The sequence below is a fragment of the Acyrthosiphon pisum genome, chromosome A1, assembly GCF_005508785.2.
Source record: "Acyrthosiphon pisum isolate AL4f chromosome A1, pea_aphid_22Mar2018_4r6ur, whole genome shotgun sequence".
Taxonomy (NCBI): domain Eukaryota; kingdom Metazoa; phylum Arthropoda; class Insecta; order Hemiptera; family Aphididae; genus Acyrthosiphon; species Acyrthosiphon pisum.
Window position 1 is genome coordinate 117,540,789 of NC_042494.1, and position 15,652 is coordinate 117,556,440.

Below are 15,652 nucleotides of genomic sequence, written 5' to 3' on the forward strand. Positions count from 1 at the left end.
AATTTATTATTTAAATGTCGATCTTCCGTTAAAATTCTCCATAACATTGTTCCAAATATTATAAATTAAGTGTAAAAAATATAACATTGTCAAATAAAAAAGTTTATTATCCGTATGAGAGAATGTGCAATTTTAGATTCTGAGAAGGGGAAAGAAACCATTTGTTGCAATAATGTGATTTTTTTTCGGAAAACACTTTGTCTAGATAATAAAAAAAACTCCAAAACTTTTATGTAGTGTATAATATATTAAATTGGAAATTGGATCTAGATAGCACTCAAAATATCTCATAATATAACAACAATAATTTTTATCTATTTTTATTTTATAACCTATTTAATCTTGACATTTTACCATCATTAAAACCATTTGTTATTTTCATTAAATCAAAAAATTAAAAATGTTCAAAAATTCGGAAGTATTTAAAATATAAAAATTATTAATATTTTTTTGAACTAAGCTCACCTATTGGATAGACAGTTTTTTGAATGCGTTGATTTATCATCGATTTAAAATATAAAATGATAATACAACACTATCCAGAAACAAGAAGAAGTACCAAACACCCAATTTCTGTATTCTGTCCGATTTTATAATTTATGACTGTAGAGAAATCCGATGGTTTTATACGATCATTACAATGAGGGATAGTATTTGAAGATGGGTAAAGATGCTGTATATTATGGTAATATGCATATTATTTTTTTAGCAGAAGAAAATCATAAATATCTTTAGTTGGCAATTTTCAAAATACAGTGAAAGCAAAGGTTTTAGTAAGAAAAAAATATACGAATTCTTTAAGATTTACTTCTTGGAGGCTGTTACATGGATATTCATTATAAAAGGTACCTACCTATAATACATTACGAGTTTTTTTAAATATTATAATAAACTTTAAGTTAAATTATTATACTTGTAGATTATACACGGAAAGAATACGGGCCTGTTTGTTCAATTATTTCGACAGTTTAATAATAAATTATAATATTATTATAAATTTATGTCATTTTTATATTTTAATTTAAAATTACAAACTCTTTGATACATTTTGAATAGCTTTGATACTAATACATGTATTATTAACCATGGATAATATTTCTGACCCACAAAAGTTATTTTGTATTTAATGAGATAGGAAAAAATAACAAGACAAGTTTATATTTATATAGAATCCTTAAAAATATATTTTATAAAGTTTACGTGTCATGCCAACTTTAGAGCTTTTTGATGTACGAAAAAATATAATTCAGTACTTCTAGAGATAAGTTACATAATTCTCAAATTGTAATCCATAACGTCATATACTCATATTAATATTTTAATCGTCAAAGTTAGTTTGCATAGGCAGAAGTTGATTTCATAATCATGGCTATAGTATGGGTGGGTAATAAAGAAACTAAAAACTATGATCATTGTGACTCGTGTATGATATCTGAGAAAAACTGTTGGTTTGATTAAAAATGTACTAATATTATTGTTTTAACTCTCAAGACCGAATATCATACTTTTGTTCAAGGATTAGAGATTTTTTTTTGTTACTTAAATGTACTGATATCTATGCATTAATAGTTATACTTAAGCTTGACGGAATTTATCTCGAGTTATAAATCCATAATTGCTTATGCCATATGACCTAAAATTGCGTACTAGATGTAGAGCAATAAATCATAATATGTATCCCATAAGTCAATTTGGATTCTTAAGAAATACTTTGCTAAGTCAGGATTAATCGCTTTTAAATCATTTTTTTAATCTATTTTTATTAGTGTTATAATACTGATTATTTATTTTTATTGCACTTAAATATAGAGTAACTAAGTATTTTGTAACATAGGTACAAGAATTTTATTAAATTTAAACACAAATCAAAATGTAATTTTACTCACAAGAAAATATTGCTAATTTAAATACTAAATTATGTAGGAATGAAAATATATAATTTCGTATGATCGTTTTACTTACCTCGCTTTTCAATTTGCATTTATACCATAAGCTATCGCCATTTTTAAGAATTTTATAGAACATTGTTTTTATAATATTTTATAAAGATTTTAGCCTTAAAGCTTTAAACACGCAAACATTTCCGGTACACGCTTTATTTCCGTTAGTTTCTTTTTCACATTCGTGGTATTTGCTATCAACTGAATAGTGAATTCACCAGAGCGTTAAGTGCGATTTATCTGCCTAATTTATTTTTTTATATCATCGTTTATGAACTTAAAGATAGCTGTTTTGTATGAGTTTGTCGGGGAATTTGTGTAGGTTTGAAGCGTTTAAAAAATGTAGGTACCTACGGGAGCTTTAGTTACATGGCTAATTAATTTGTAATTTTGTAATTAACGATTATTAAATTTCAAAGTTAATGTTATGGTTTCAATTTGTACTAATTAAAAACCTATTGTTTACATCTCAAAAGTTTCAAAATTACTATATTTAGGTACTATTATACGTTTAAACACTTTTAAATAATTATAACATTTACAAAATTATACAATTTATTTAAAACACTAATTATTATTTAATCATGATAATATTTGTTTCTTTAATTTTTCTCATATTTTTCTAAATTTGGAATACAAATTTCTTATTATGTAAGCTTACACTTTAATAGCCTTATTTATTACTTAAAACAATCATAATTTATGTATATAATAGTTTCGTAATATGTTTTGTGGTTGTATTAAATTTCCATAATAATGTTGAATTGTCGTTAATTGAGTACATAAATTGTATGCATAAGAGTGTTTAGAGTTGCTTACTTTTTTTTTGCGTAAACAATAATTATAGGACATTTTTAGGACGTGTTCAAATTTTTAGATTGATTGTCAAAACTTTATAAAATTATTGTGTAGGTACCAACATTTTTAGTAATACGGTTAAGGTACCTATACAATTTAAAAATCAAAAGTTGTATGAAATTTCAGTTTAATAATAATTTGAAAACTTATATTATGCAAAGTAGTGAATTAGTTTTGAATATATTATTATTGTTTTTGGCACTTTTATATTGTGAGAAATAGGTACACCATATACAATAAGTTGGCAACATTCTAATAATTTATTTAGCTGTACCGATACACACGATTTCAACATTCAAGTAAATTATATATAAGCACGGCGAAAAATAAAATATCAGCCATAAAATTAAATATATCTCATATCATCAATAACATTAGAGTGTATATACTGTATAGTGTATATTGTATACTACTATATAATAGCAATAGCTGTGAGTAATTAATTAACGGCAGCTCACATAAACTCGGCGATATGTATACTATCTTTATACCCTTAAAGTAACATGACCTGGTATTGCAAGGNGAAATTAATCTTATATTTCACTAGTAGATGCACCATTAAAGGAGTATTCTGATTAAGTAGGTGCTGAGCGTCCAAAAAATGGTTTTATAAAAGTAAATTAGCAATATTTCATTCGTACTACCGGGATGTTATATAAGTACAATAAAAATATAATTTTGTAAATTTCATGATTAATTAATTTCAAAAATAATTAATAGATAATATATATGATGCATACAAATAATAATTAATCATAGTCAATTATTAACATACTCATTTGAAATCGATATTCTGTTTGAATCTTATTTCAGACCAAAAAAAAAAATGTCATAAATATTATAATATGTAAGTAAATTATTTTACCGATGACTAATTTAGATATTTCAAATATATTATAATACTATTAAATTTTGATGCCGAATTTTTATTACGCTAAGTACAATAATAATTTGTATATAATATCATACTTGTTTCATTCATCTAGAAACCTGCTCGGTACTCACAAAAATGTATACTTTTGTCAACGAAGCATAATATCGTCACTGAACGTCATATTGAAAATCGCTTTGCAACGAAGTTAAATAGTCCGAAAGAAAATAAGACGGGTAGACATAAAAAAAACTACACCAAATCAAAACAAATTTGTCATTTAATATCGTACCTCCTTCAATGTGAAGACGAGGTAAAGCAATATTATAAAGAATAAGAACAGTTCACACACATATCATCACGAACAACTGATGAAAAAGAAACTTGCAAAGCCCACTGTGAATATTGCATAACATCACTAATTTCAGTTGAAAAATATCTTATTTATTATACCTAGGTATTTATTAATTTCCTAAAAAAGATGAATTTTTATTTTTATTATTTAAAATACTTGTAAATATTATATTAATGTAAATTTAATGATGCGTATTATTTTAAAAGGCTAATGACTAAACAGCTGAAGGGTAAAAAAAAAATGTTATAGTTAGTACTTTTATCAGGTCAAATCTTAAGCACTCATTAATATTATTATTATAATTTAAATTTTTACATAAATAAATGTTTTTAATTTAATATATGTACCGATGACGGTAAGATGGTTGTCATAACCTGTAACATCTGAAAGCAAAATTATAAAGTGTTTATAAAGAACCCAAGCTTTACTGATTAGAAGGATATTTTAAATACACATATTTGTTGACATGTTGTGCGGTCATTTAGAATCCGATGAAATAATATTTTTACTATTTTTACAACATGTAGTTGATTCTTATAAAATTATATTTTTGAAACTGTCCACAGCAAATATTACAATGTATATATATATATTAAATATATTATACATTCATACATAATTGTAAATAATACACGAAGCTTTTAATTTATATATTTTATTTCTTACTGTATATAACTGTGAACGTGCTTTATTGCATAATATTGCAATTCTCTTGGATGATAAAAAATATTTTTTTAACAATCTTCACATCCACTTTAGGCGGTACCTACTACCTATCTAGAATAATTAAATTCAAGTCATCTAGACATTTTTTTTTAACCGTTAAATTTTAATAGTAGAAACAATACAAAGACTAAACGTGTAAAATAATTAAAATCAGTTTTAAGTGACCACTGAAAAATGGCATTGTTGTAAAAAGTGTTTTGTTTAATTTTCACAAATAAAATTAACATCAAATGACAAACGGATGGCTTGACAGTAAATAAAGGAAAAATCTAACCGTAAAAAGGTCACTAGAAATGGCTTTTATTGTTGATATGTACAAAAGAATAATTTGCAATGTTTTCATTATTTAATACATTTTAGGGGCTTAAGAATTATTTATTGAATTTATTGAAATCAAAAAAAAAAAAAAAAAAAATACAAAATAATATAAATAAAGGTCTGCCCAACCAAACATAAGGCGTTAAGTATATTATATAAATGATATTCAGCTGCCAACAAACCAATTCCCAACACGCATATTTACTTTTTTTTAAGTACATGGTTTTATGTTATATTTCCCAAATATCTGTTTCCGAAGTATAATTTGGATTCATGATCAGACCCAATCGACTCTTCTGTAAAATGACAGGGTGTAAATTCATGGAAAAAAGTCGCGAAAACTTTTTCATCAGTCAATAAGTCTCAGATTTCAAGACTCTCAAGAATTCAAAAAGAAAAAAATATATAATATGAGCATTGAGCAGTTAATATGAATGTAGTTACGTACTGTCTTTCATTTAACTAGGTATGTAGAAAACAATGTAATGCATACATCTACATATTATAAATAAAGGTAGTAATCATTTAGTTTACTATAATATTCAATATTGAAACATTGACCATAGTTGTGTTAGTAAAAAGTAAGTATTTTTATGTTATGCATATAATCAACAGAAATAACAACTCTGCATAACTATAGTATAAATATTAACTTTATATTATATTTATTTTGTAAAGTAAATAATTGTATTATAAATAGAGTATCAATGTGATGTGTCATGTAGATTATACATAATAGTTTAGGTGGTAAACTAAAAGATCAACTTCTTGTATTATATTAAAAATTTCTTGTTTTCCTTTCTAATTATTTTTAAGTATGAATTATTTTTTGAAATTAAGTGAAATATTTTTAATATTTTAAAAAACATATGAAAAATTAACCTAAATGTTTGAGTTTTGTGTTCACAATAAGTTAATATATTACGTGCAAGGTAAATACATAGTTGGTATAAAAAAAAAGGTAAATTAGTAAAATATTGATGAAAATTATTTCTTAAAAAACAAATATGCTCACCTTGTGGTAGGTTAACGTACTTCATTAAATACTTGACATGTTGAAACAGAGTTAACCTTCTGTGTGGCTTGAAAACATTCTGGGTATAAGCCCCTCAAGCCCACCAAAGCCAATACCTATCTATGGATTAATACCATCAGGAATTAGGATTCTATCTGTTTTTTTGTGATAATATTCATTAGGTTTATATTGAGTAGATAGAAATTTATTTTGATTTGTAAGTTTATATTTTATGTCGACAAAATGAAAAACTACTGTATAAAGTTCAAAATCTTCTGAAAAGAAATGGTTTCTTAAAGAAATAAATCTTGTTTCACATTTTTTAAAATTATAAGTTATGTAGTAAATTTCACTCTTATTATGCTCCAAAACTTTTTTTTCGGTTTTTGGGCTACTTAATAAATTCAATTTTGTTTGGTTCACAATAAAAATTTTGTAAGAAAAAATACGTGTAATGAACTTAACATGTTTTTAATATTTTCTTATACTAAAAAATTAAATTAATATACTGTATTTTTGTATTAGCATCACCGATTGTAAGTGTAAATATATATTAAAATTAAAAATAGGTTTGTATTATGTACTTTCTTTATTAAAATAGTACATAGTTATGTGAAACAGACGAAACGAAATGAATTAAAATCAGCAGAAGAATATAACTTTTATTATTTACCATAATAGTCCAAAAATACTTAATTATACTCATAAATTCACATAAGCTTTCACTCGTAACATAATAATATGGAACCAAGCATAATTTTCAAATTTGATTAACTATTTTTATTTTATTTTACACAATAATATAATATACAATCTGAACAGTCGACGCACAATAAGCATATTGGATAAGGGTAACAATAATACACGAGTGCTTGATAAGAAGCAACCCACTAGTGGCACTTGACTGAATGTTGATTAACTATAAATTTATAAAATACTGAACCTAATATAAACATAAATATATATAAAAATAATAATCAATTTGGGATCTTATAGGTATACGATGTAAATTAATTAACTTTGCAACTTTGCATCAACTGATGTATTAAAATCAGAAAGACTAGTTCGATGTGGAAATCATTCATGACGAAAAATCAATTACTTATACATAAACGATTTTTCTTATTAAACCTTAAAAAAAAAACAATAATGTTTCAAAAAGTTGAGTAGGTATAATAAAGAATGCAATTAGCAACAACAAGTTTGATTGTTGGAAGTTGCTTCTCATGTATATAGGTAGGTACTTAAAAAGTCTATGAGACATAATAATTGAACTTACATAGTAAAAATAAGATAGAAGAAATTTCAAATAAAATACAGGTACAAAGTTACCACAATATTTTCTACATTTGGAATACAGATTGCTCTAACAGGGTATGATATTTTTTTCCATACTTTACAACCATTAGGTTTGTTTAAGAACAGTATATTCTTATAGCTACAGTTTAGACTGTTGTCTATTTAGGGATTTTAAAATGAATGAAAAGTGGTTTGGCTTCTGCACAAATATGGCGAATTGGAGCTACATATTATAAAAAGAAATGGGTACTTATCAGTATACATTTATACAGCATAAAATTTCAAATATAATAATTGTACCTCAAGTACAGCAAGATTATCAATCACAACGATTTCGGTTAAATCCCCATCTAAAGCAAAATGTTCAAGACCATCATGCAGGATAATATAAAATTCTAAAATATTGAACACAAGGCCACAACTGAATAATAGTACAGCTATAATATACCTTAGACAATTAGACACCCAATCTGAAATTAGAGTTTAAGTTTTCTTCACGTTCCTTTATTATGTGCAGGGGCGGACTTACTATTTTTCCGCCCCTAGGCATAACAACACTAGCGCCTCGTACATTGGCGTGCTCCCACGGGGAGTATAATGTTCCATGAAACAAAACAAAACTATAAAAATTGTATTTAAGTATTTTTATATTTATACATACCAACTAAACAGATAAATATTAATACAATTTTGCATTGGTACATTTGTACACTGGTACAATAGTTAAATCATTTTGCGCCTTGATTTATCTGTAGCAAAATTATCTATGATTTGGTGGTGAGCACTCTAGTTTCTATAATCGTAATCGATTAGCAGATTTCGTCGCAATGTTTATTAATTATTATTATTAATTACTTTATCAACACATCTGATTTCCAGAATTAATTTCAGTATTCTAATTGTGGTGCTGGGTGCGGGGTGAGGCGGGTCATTCCAGTAAGCACTGTGCGAGCTGTCCCCTACCTAGCTAGTAGTGGCCATAAAATGCTATATCCAATGTACTCGGTGGCCGGGCGGCCCGAGGCAGTATATTTGACTGCCTTGGCTGGCGATTTGCGCATGCGCCATTCACAATATTGTATGACGTGTTTATGCCACACACCCGTATACCACCTCCCATGCATTAACATAGGCAACGCCGGTAACTGCCTCGTCGAGTGTCGATGTCGAACCTCTTGCGGTGGCGGCGCAGCGCGGCGCACGCCGGTCGCCAAGCCCGGATTAAGGGGGGGGGGCATGGCCCCCGGGCCTCGAAAGTTAGAATTTATTTAGGGGCCTCTAATTTGTCCATTACTTTTTTCGTTATAAGCTATGTAACACTAAATAAATCACCTAAAAAAAATCGAAGATTATTTAGCAAGGAAAAAAGCTTGTAAATTATAATTTATAAATAAAGTGATACATAAATACATTATTCATTATTTATTGCTATGTGCCTATATACCTAATATGTTTTAAATGAGGCCATTGTACGAAAAAAAAAAATATTAAATAATATACAATGTGTTCCAGGGTGAAGTGACCGGCCAACGTCATATGAAAATATGCCAAAAATGATGAAGAAATACCCTTTAAAGATTGAATCTAACTTTTTATTTTTTTAGTTATGAGCAATTAACTTCTTTTTATCAAAACCATGCGTATCACGCATTTGTTTATGTATCTTCAAAACTTTTCAACATTTTGACGTAATTTTATTTTTATTTTAAAGCTCTTTAATTGTCCTATCAACTGACATACGCAATTAAACCAGAAATGTGCTAATTATTTTTATTAAATTTGAAAAAAGAGAAAAAAGTTGGCAAAAATTAGTATTTTAAAAGGAAATTGTACATCATTCCAAAAAAATACATAAAAACTTTTGAAAATACATAAACAAATGCGTGATATGTATGATTTTGATAAAAAAGTTTGCCCATAACTTAAAAAATAAAAAAGTTAGACCCAATCTTTAAAGGCTATTTCTTTATAATTTTTGGTATACTTTTATATGACGTCGTCTGGTCACTTCACCCCGGAACGCATTATATACATTAATATTTTTTTTCGTACAAGGGCCTCGTTTAAAACGATGGCCCCTGGGCCTCAAAATGTCTTAATCCGGACTTGCCGGTCGCAGGATTAAACTCAATTGGCAAGGTTATTACAGATTATAAATTAATACGTATTACTGCGACGTGACAACGTGAGCCATTCTCCAGTTTCATGCAAGTTGTATACGAAAAAAAATTAATATAAAATATAAATTTAGATAAATATAATTATGAAATTATGAAAAACTAAAAATTAAAAATTAACTAAAAATATTGCGCCCTAGACACGTGTCTTGGTGGCCTATGGGTAAATCCGCCCCTGATTATGTGTAACTATATTATATCAATCATTCTAGACTTATGCATGATTTTAATGTTTAAACAAATATTCAATTTTCAAAAAATGTGAAATTCAAAGCCTTAATATTATTCAACATTTTACAACACTAAATTGATAAAGTATAACCTTAAACTGTTAAATGATAACAAATAACCATAATATTACACCAATCTATCGAAGAATTCATTTTTTTTATTATCCTTGCAGAAATCTTGAGTTCCCACTTAGTACCGATGAATTTACCCTTTCGTAAATACTAAAATTAATTAATAAACTAAACTAAACTGAATCAATTCAGTAAACTGATACATTCGTGATTTAAGCATATCCCTACAATGATCGGATATTAGGACAAGTGAGTAGGTAACAATTTTTTTAATGTACATTAAAATGGGTTACGCGTTTAAAACTATCGAATATTTGAATAGATAATATAAAATTATCCACGTCCATTCGATTATTTCCCTATATTTTACATTTAAAAGCTCGTTACAAACTTTTTTGAGCGATGACTGTGTTTTTGGCTTGACAGCGTTATGGTGGCATTAGACTTAGACTTACTTCTTTCACCTGTTTTTATTATTTGGTAACGTGGATCGTACCAAATTTATAACCGCCAACCACAGTCATCGGTCAAGAGAGTAGGTAGGTAACGATCTTTTTTATGTACATTTAAAATGGGTAGCGCGTTTAAACTATTGAATATTGTATATTCGAATAGATGATATTATTATTATCTATGTACATTGGAATTCCATCGACATTTAAAATATTGTTACAAACGCGTTTGTTCGATGACAGTGTTTTTGGCTCCACAGTGTTCCTTCACTGGTCCACATTATTCGGTAACCGCCAGCTAGATCATATTATTACAAAAGATGTTTTAATAATACACTTGTTCTCAATGTTTAACATAATATATTTTTGAAGAACCCTAAAACCGATGGGTGAAATGTAGGTGAACCGGTTTAAATAATATATAGATATGGAGAATAATTAGTTTTAGAGTTATTTTGCTGCTAAATATAAATAATGCAGACCAAATAAACGCTTTCGAGTTACAACTACATACCAAGAAAAAATCGCATCGTAAACTATAATGTCTTATTGTTTGCGACGCATGGCGCAGACACAACAACAAAATGCTTCGAACACAATAATATGCGCTAAGTAGTCACTGCTTCTTTTTCAGAACCAAAGTGGTTATTGCAGCATGACGCCACACGCCTCTCGATACTCATAGCGTCCTCTTGGCGTCGCCTTTCCGTCGCGGAAAACAGTGGCTGCGGCGTGTAGTCCGTCACGGTAACTATTAACAGTATCCTATAATTGTTCGTCGTGGAAACCAGGGTCAGTGGCGTATTGCCCGGCTTGGAAACCAGTGGCAACAGCGTGTCGTCAGTCGTGGAAATTATTGGCATTGGCCTATAAATTGTCCGTCGCGGAAGCTAATTGCAGTGACCTATTGTCCTCGTTGGAAGTTGTTAGCAGTGGCCTATTGTTCGGCGCCAAAACGATTGGCAGTGGTGATATTCCCGTGGTCCAAACCAGGTCTACCACGTCGATTTACAGTGGTATTTGGCTTTTATAATATAATATAATATAGATTCCTGTGTAGGCCAAACTTTAAAATGCTAATTTTTAGATTCTGAGCGGAGCGAGGAAACTATAGTGGTTTTACAATGGTGTTTATTTTTAATTTTTTACCCTGTATACAAAATGTTAACCAGAAGGAGTGCTTCGATTTCAACATATAGTACCTTATCTTTTAGAAAATTGGATCAAGATGGTACTTTAGAGAGGTCATTTTTCGATTTTCTCAACAGTTATTTAATGCCACAGGCAAAACCACCAACAAATCTGCTAAAAATGGGATTTTAATTTCTAACAGTTTGTTTATTACCATAGCAACGAATAAAAAATTATAATATAATATTAATTCAACTAACAGGCTATAATGAATCAACACAATATAAAATATCCAAACTAACAAACCGTCTCTGCTCAGAATCGTTTTTCTTATACAATGATATTATATCGTTGAATTCAAGTTTAATACAATCCATTATACATTGGACCAATTGTAACCTACAGTACATCAGAGCGACATCCACTTACCAGCTTTTTTTTTTTTAAAAAAAACATACCTTATTGAACATCTAGACTCTAGAGCATTGGAGAAACCACTGTACCTACAAAATTTGGAGTTCATATGTATTTCATTTTTGAGAAGTAGCAATGAGTATTTATGAGTATAATATGTATTATAATTATATGGATATTATACATAATTTAAGTATTGCTCATACAAACTGATTTAGTTGGTTTGAAAACTCGTATAAAAATCTACAAGCATGTTCCTTACTCACTTTATTTAAATCGTTTTAAATACAGCAAAACTGTCAATATTGTAAACATATCATGGAAGATTATTACAAGATTAATGGAAAAACTTTCATTATTTTGTATTTAAACTAATTTACAATATAACAGTTATAATAAATTTGAAAAAAAAATGTTCACTCAAACAAGATCGACGTAGGTATTTTTGCACTTTATTGTTACCGGCTACATTTTTGATACCTAATTTTGAACTGCTTAAAATGAGTTTATGAAGAATTATCATTATGTTGAATATAATTAATTTAAAAAAATTTTGTGAAAATACAATATTACGTAGCATATATATAATACCATTATAGCTATCATATTAAACATATTATATTTTTGTATAATAATATTAGTCTTATTTTTATATCAACATATTATATCAACAGTATAGAGTAGTAAAAATAAATTCAGCTAAATCAGCACAAACCTATGAGTAAGTTTTAGATAATATGCAATAATATTACATATTGTAATTACTAATTAACTTAACATTTCGAGGCTGTGCAATGTAATGGATTATATTTTAAACTCGGCTATTAATTTAATACCCAGTAGTATAAGATACAAAATTAACGAAGTTAAAAATTAAAAAATAGTAGGTACTTACTACGGTTTTAGAAATGTTTCAATGAAGACCGAATAATAATTAAAACATAATAACTTACGTACCTATAATAGCTTAATAATTGATTATTGATTTAATATTAGTTTCTTTGATCGCATGATATTTTCCTAATGTACATCGATATGATTTATGAGCGACAATTCGATATTTTATTGTTTTAAAACAACTATTACTAGAAGCTAATATATAATTAAACAGCTATACTGAGATATAGTTAAATATTAACTAGTTATTTAATATTTATTCACTTAAAAACAACAAACGAAAATAGCGGGTTAAGATAAAATTAAACTGAACTTTAGTCTATTGACTCGTGTTATTGACTAGCGTGCAATATTATATATTTATATCATCACAATTAATATTATTACCCCGAATGCTATAAAGCCGTGAGTATGCATAGTAATTAATATTATAATATGTTAATAAGCTGCTTACAGTTTATGAAAAGGATTAGATCATAATATGTGAAACGTATTTTATCAGTTCAAATCCATAAAATCATATCATTGGTTTCTTCCATATTACTGCAAAATTTAAGCACGGCGTATGCATAAAAGTTAAATCAAATTTCAAATAACCCATTAGTAAAATGTCAAGTATTATTGTAAAACCAGAAACCAGAAACTAGAATTTACATAACATTGACTTAGAACTTGACTAATAAGGTTGTTAATAATTATAATATTTAAAGATTTTTATTTGAATAATATAATAATATTATACTTGTATACACATATTAGCATTTGAACTGTAAAAAATATTGTTAAATGTCAACTATTTATGCTGTGTTAATGTATACACAGTAGCACAGTAGCAACATGAATTCGTTTTCAAAAATTAAAAAAAAAAAGTAGAGTTATCATGATTGCATAATATTAAGTTTATTACATGTTTAAATACAAATTGCCATTCTAATGAAGCTGCATACGTGTATACAAAATATATCTATTTTAATTCATATCACTCGTAAAAGTAAGTGAATTTGTCATAATATGCTTATTAGTCGACATAGGTACAAAAATTCTGATTATTTACAAACCGATTACAATTACTCATAGATGTTGGTGAATTTGCAAACCATGACACACGAGCTTCTAAATATTCATGATACTGTAGTTTTCTAATTTTACGTAAATGATATAGGTTTTAGATTCTGAGCGGAACGATGAATGTATTGATTTTACAATGATGTGTGTTTTTTTTTTTTTTTAATTTTTTTTTGTGTCTGTGTACACGATAAGTAGTCGAAATAATGCTTCGATTTTCAACTTCAGTATCTTGTTCGATTGGAAAGTGAATATCACCAAAGAAAAATTAAGGAAAAACGGGAATTTTTACGCAAAATCGATTTTTCACAAAATTGAATTTGGTTTTTGGTGTATCTTTAAAAAAAATTACCGTAGATACATGAAATTTTCAATGGTTGTTTATATTTTCATTTTCTATACACGATAACATTTTCAAAATATTTTGACTTATTTTGAGCTCTTTACGGACATTGTCAGTTTTCATTTTTTTTTTATTTTATTTTCTAAAAATATCAATACAATTTTATTTGTTGATTAAAAAAGCTTTGAAAATTTAATAAAAGGCTCCTAGTATATTGTTTCAAAAGCAGATGAAAAATAATAATAATCCTTAGTCACAGTTTTTTTTTATAAGCATTTAAAGTTCAAAAATTGACAAAATATGGAAAATCACGAAAATTAGCAAATTATTTTGAGTTAAGAATTCGTAAAAATTTTATTTTTAAATCTAAGATTTAAAATGTAATACAAGATTCCTTATAGATTATCTACCTTTATCAAAACAAAAATATCTATAAGAAAGTCAAATTACATTTTATGATCGGTTGAAATTCAAATTTATACAACATTGGATATTCACTCGATTTCTCATGTAGCGATTTCTTATCTTGTGTAATTCAAAAACGAATAACTGTAGATACATGAAAATTTTACTGGATGTTTATATTAGCATTTCCTATACACCATACAATTTTGAAAATATTTTGACTCTTTTTAAGCTGTTTACGGACATTTTCAGTTTTCAATTTTTTTAGTTTTTTTTTCTATAAATATCAATAAAGTTTTATCTGTTGGGCCAAAAGGTGTATAAATTTAATACAAAGCTCCTGATATATTGTTACAATACCAGTTGAAAAATATTAAAAAAACATAGGCACAATTTTTTTTTATAAGCATTTGAAGTTAAAATGTTAACAAAATTTATCAAATTTAAAATTGAATAATTATTTTGTAGTTTAAAATTTATAAAATGTTCAACTTTTATATCTAAGGATTGAAAATTTAAAACAAGATTCCACGTAAATATTTAATTCTGTTGCCAAAAATTCTAAGAAATACATAAGCACAGTTTATTTTTATAGTAATTTTAAGTTCAAATTTGGACGAAATTACATATTAAAAAACCTGGAATAAATATTTTATTTATTTTGTTGTGATTGTATAACATTATTTGTGGGTACTTGAAACTTCTAAAGTATACTATTATATATCTATCATAGTACCACGGTTTGATGTTGATGTATAACGCGTTATAAGTACCTAATAGATATTATGATATGATTAATTTGGAATTTATTATAGGTACCTATTATAGGTCAATTTTTTTTTAATACCATAGATAAGTATATATATGTCTAATACATAGACTGATATACCGTCTCCGCTCGAATCGTTTTTCTTATACAGTGATATTATATCATTGAATTCAAATTTAATACCATCCATTATACAGTGACCCACTTCTAACCTACTGTACAGCAGAGCTACATCCACTTACCCACCTTTTTTTTTTGAAACTCAAACAAAATTAACAGATTAAATAATTATTAAATAAAATAATTTTATTTTGT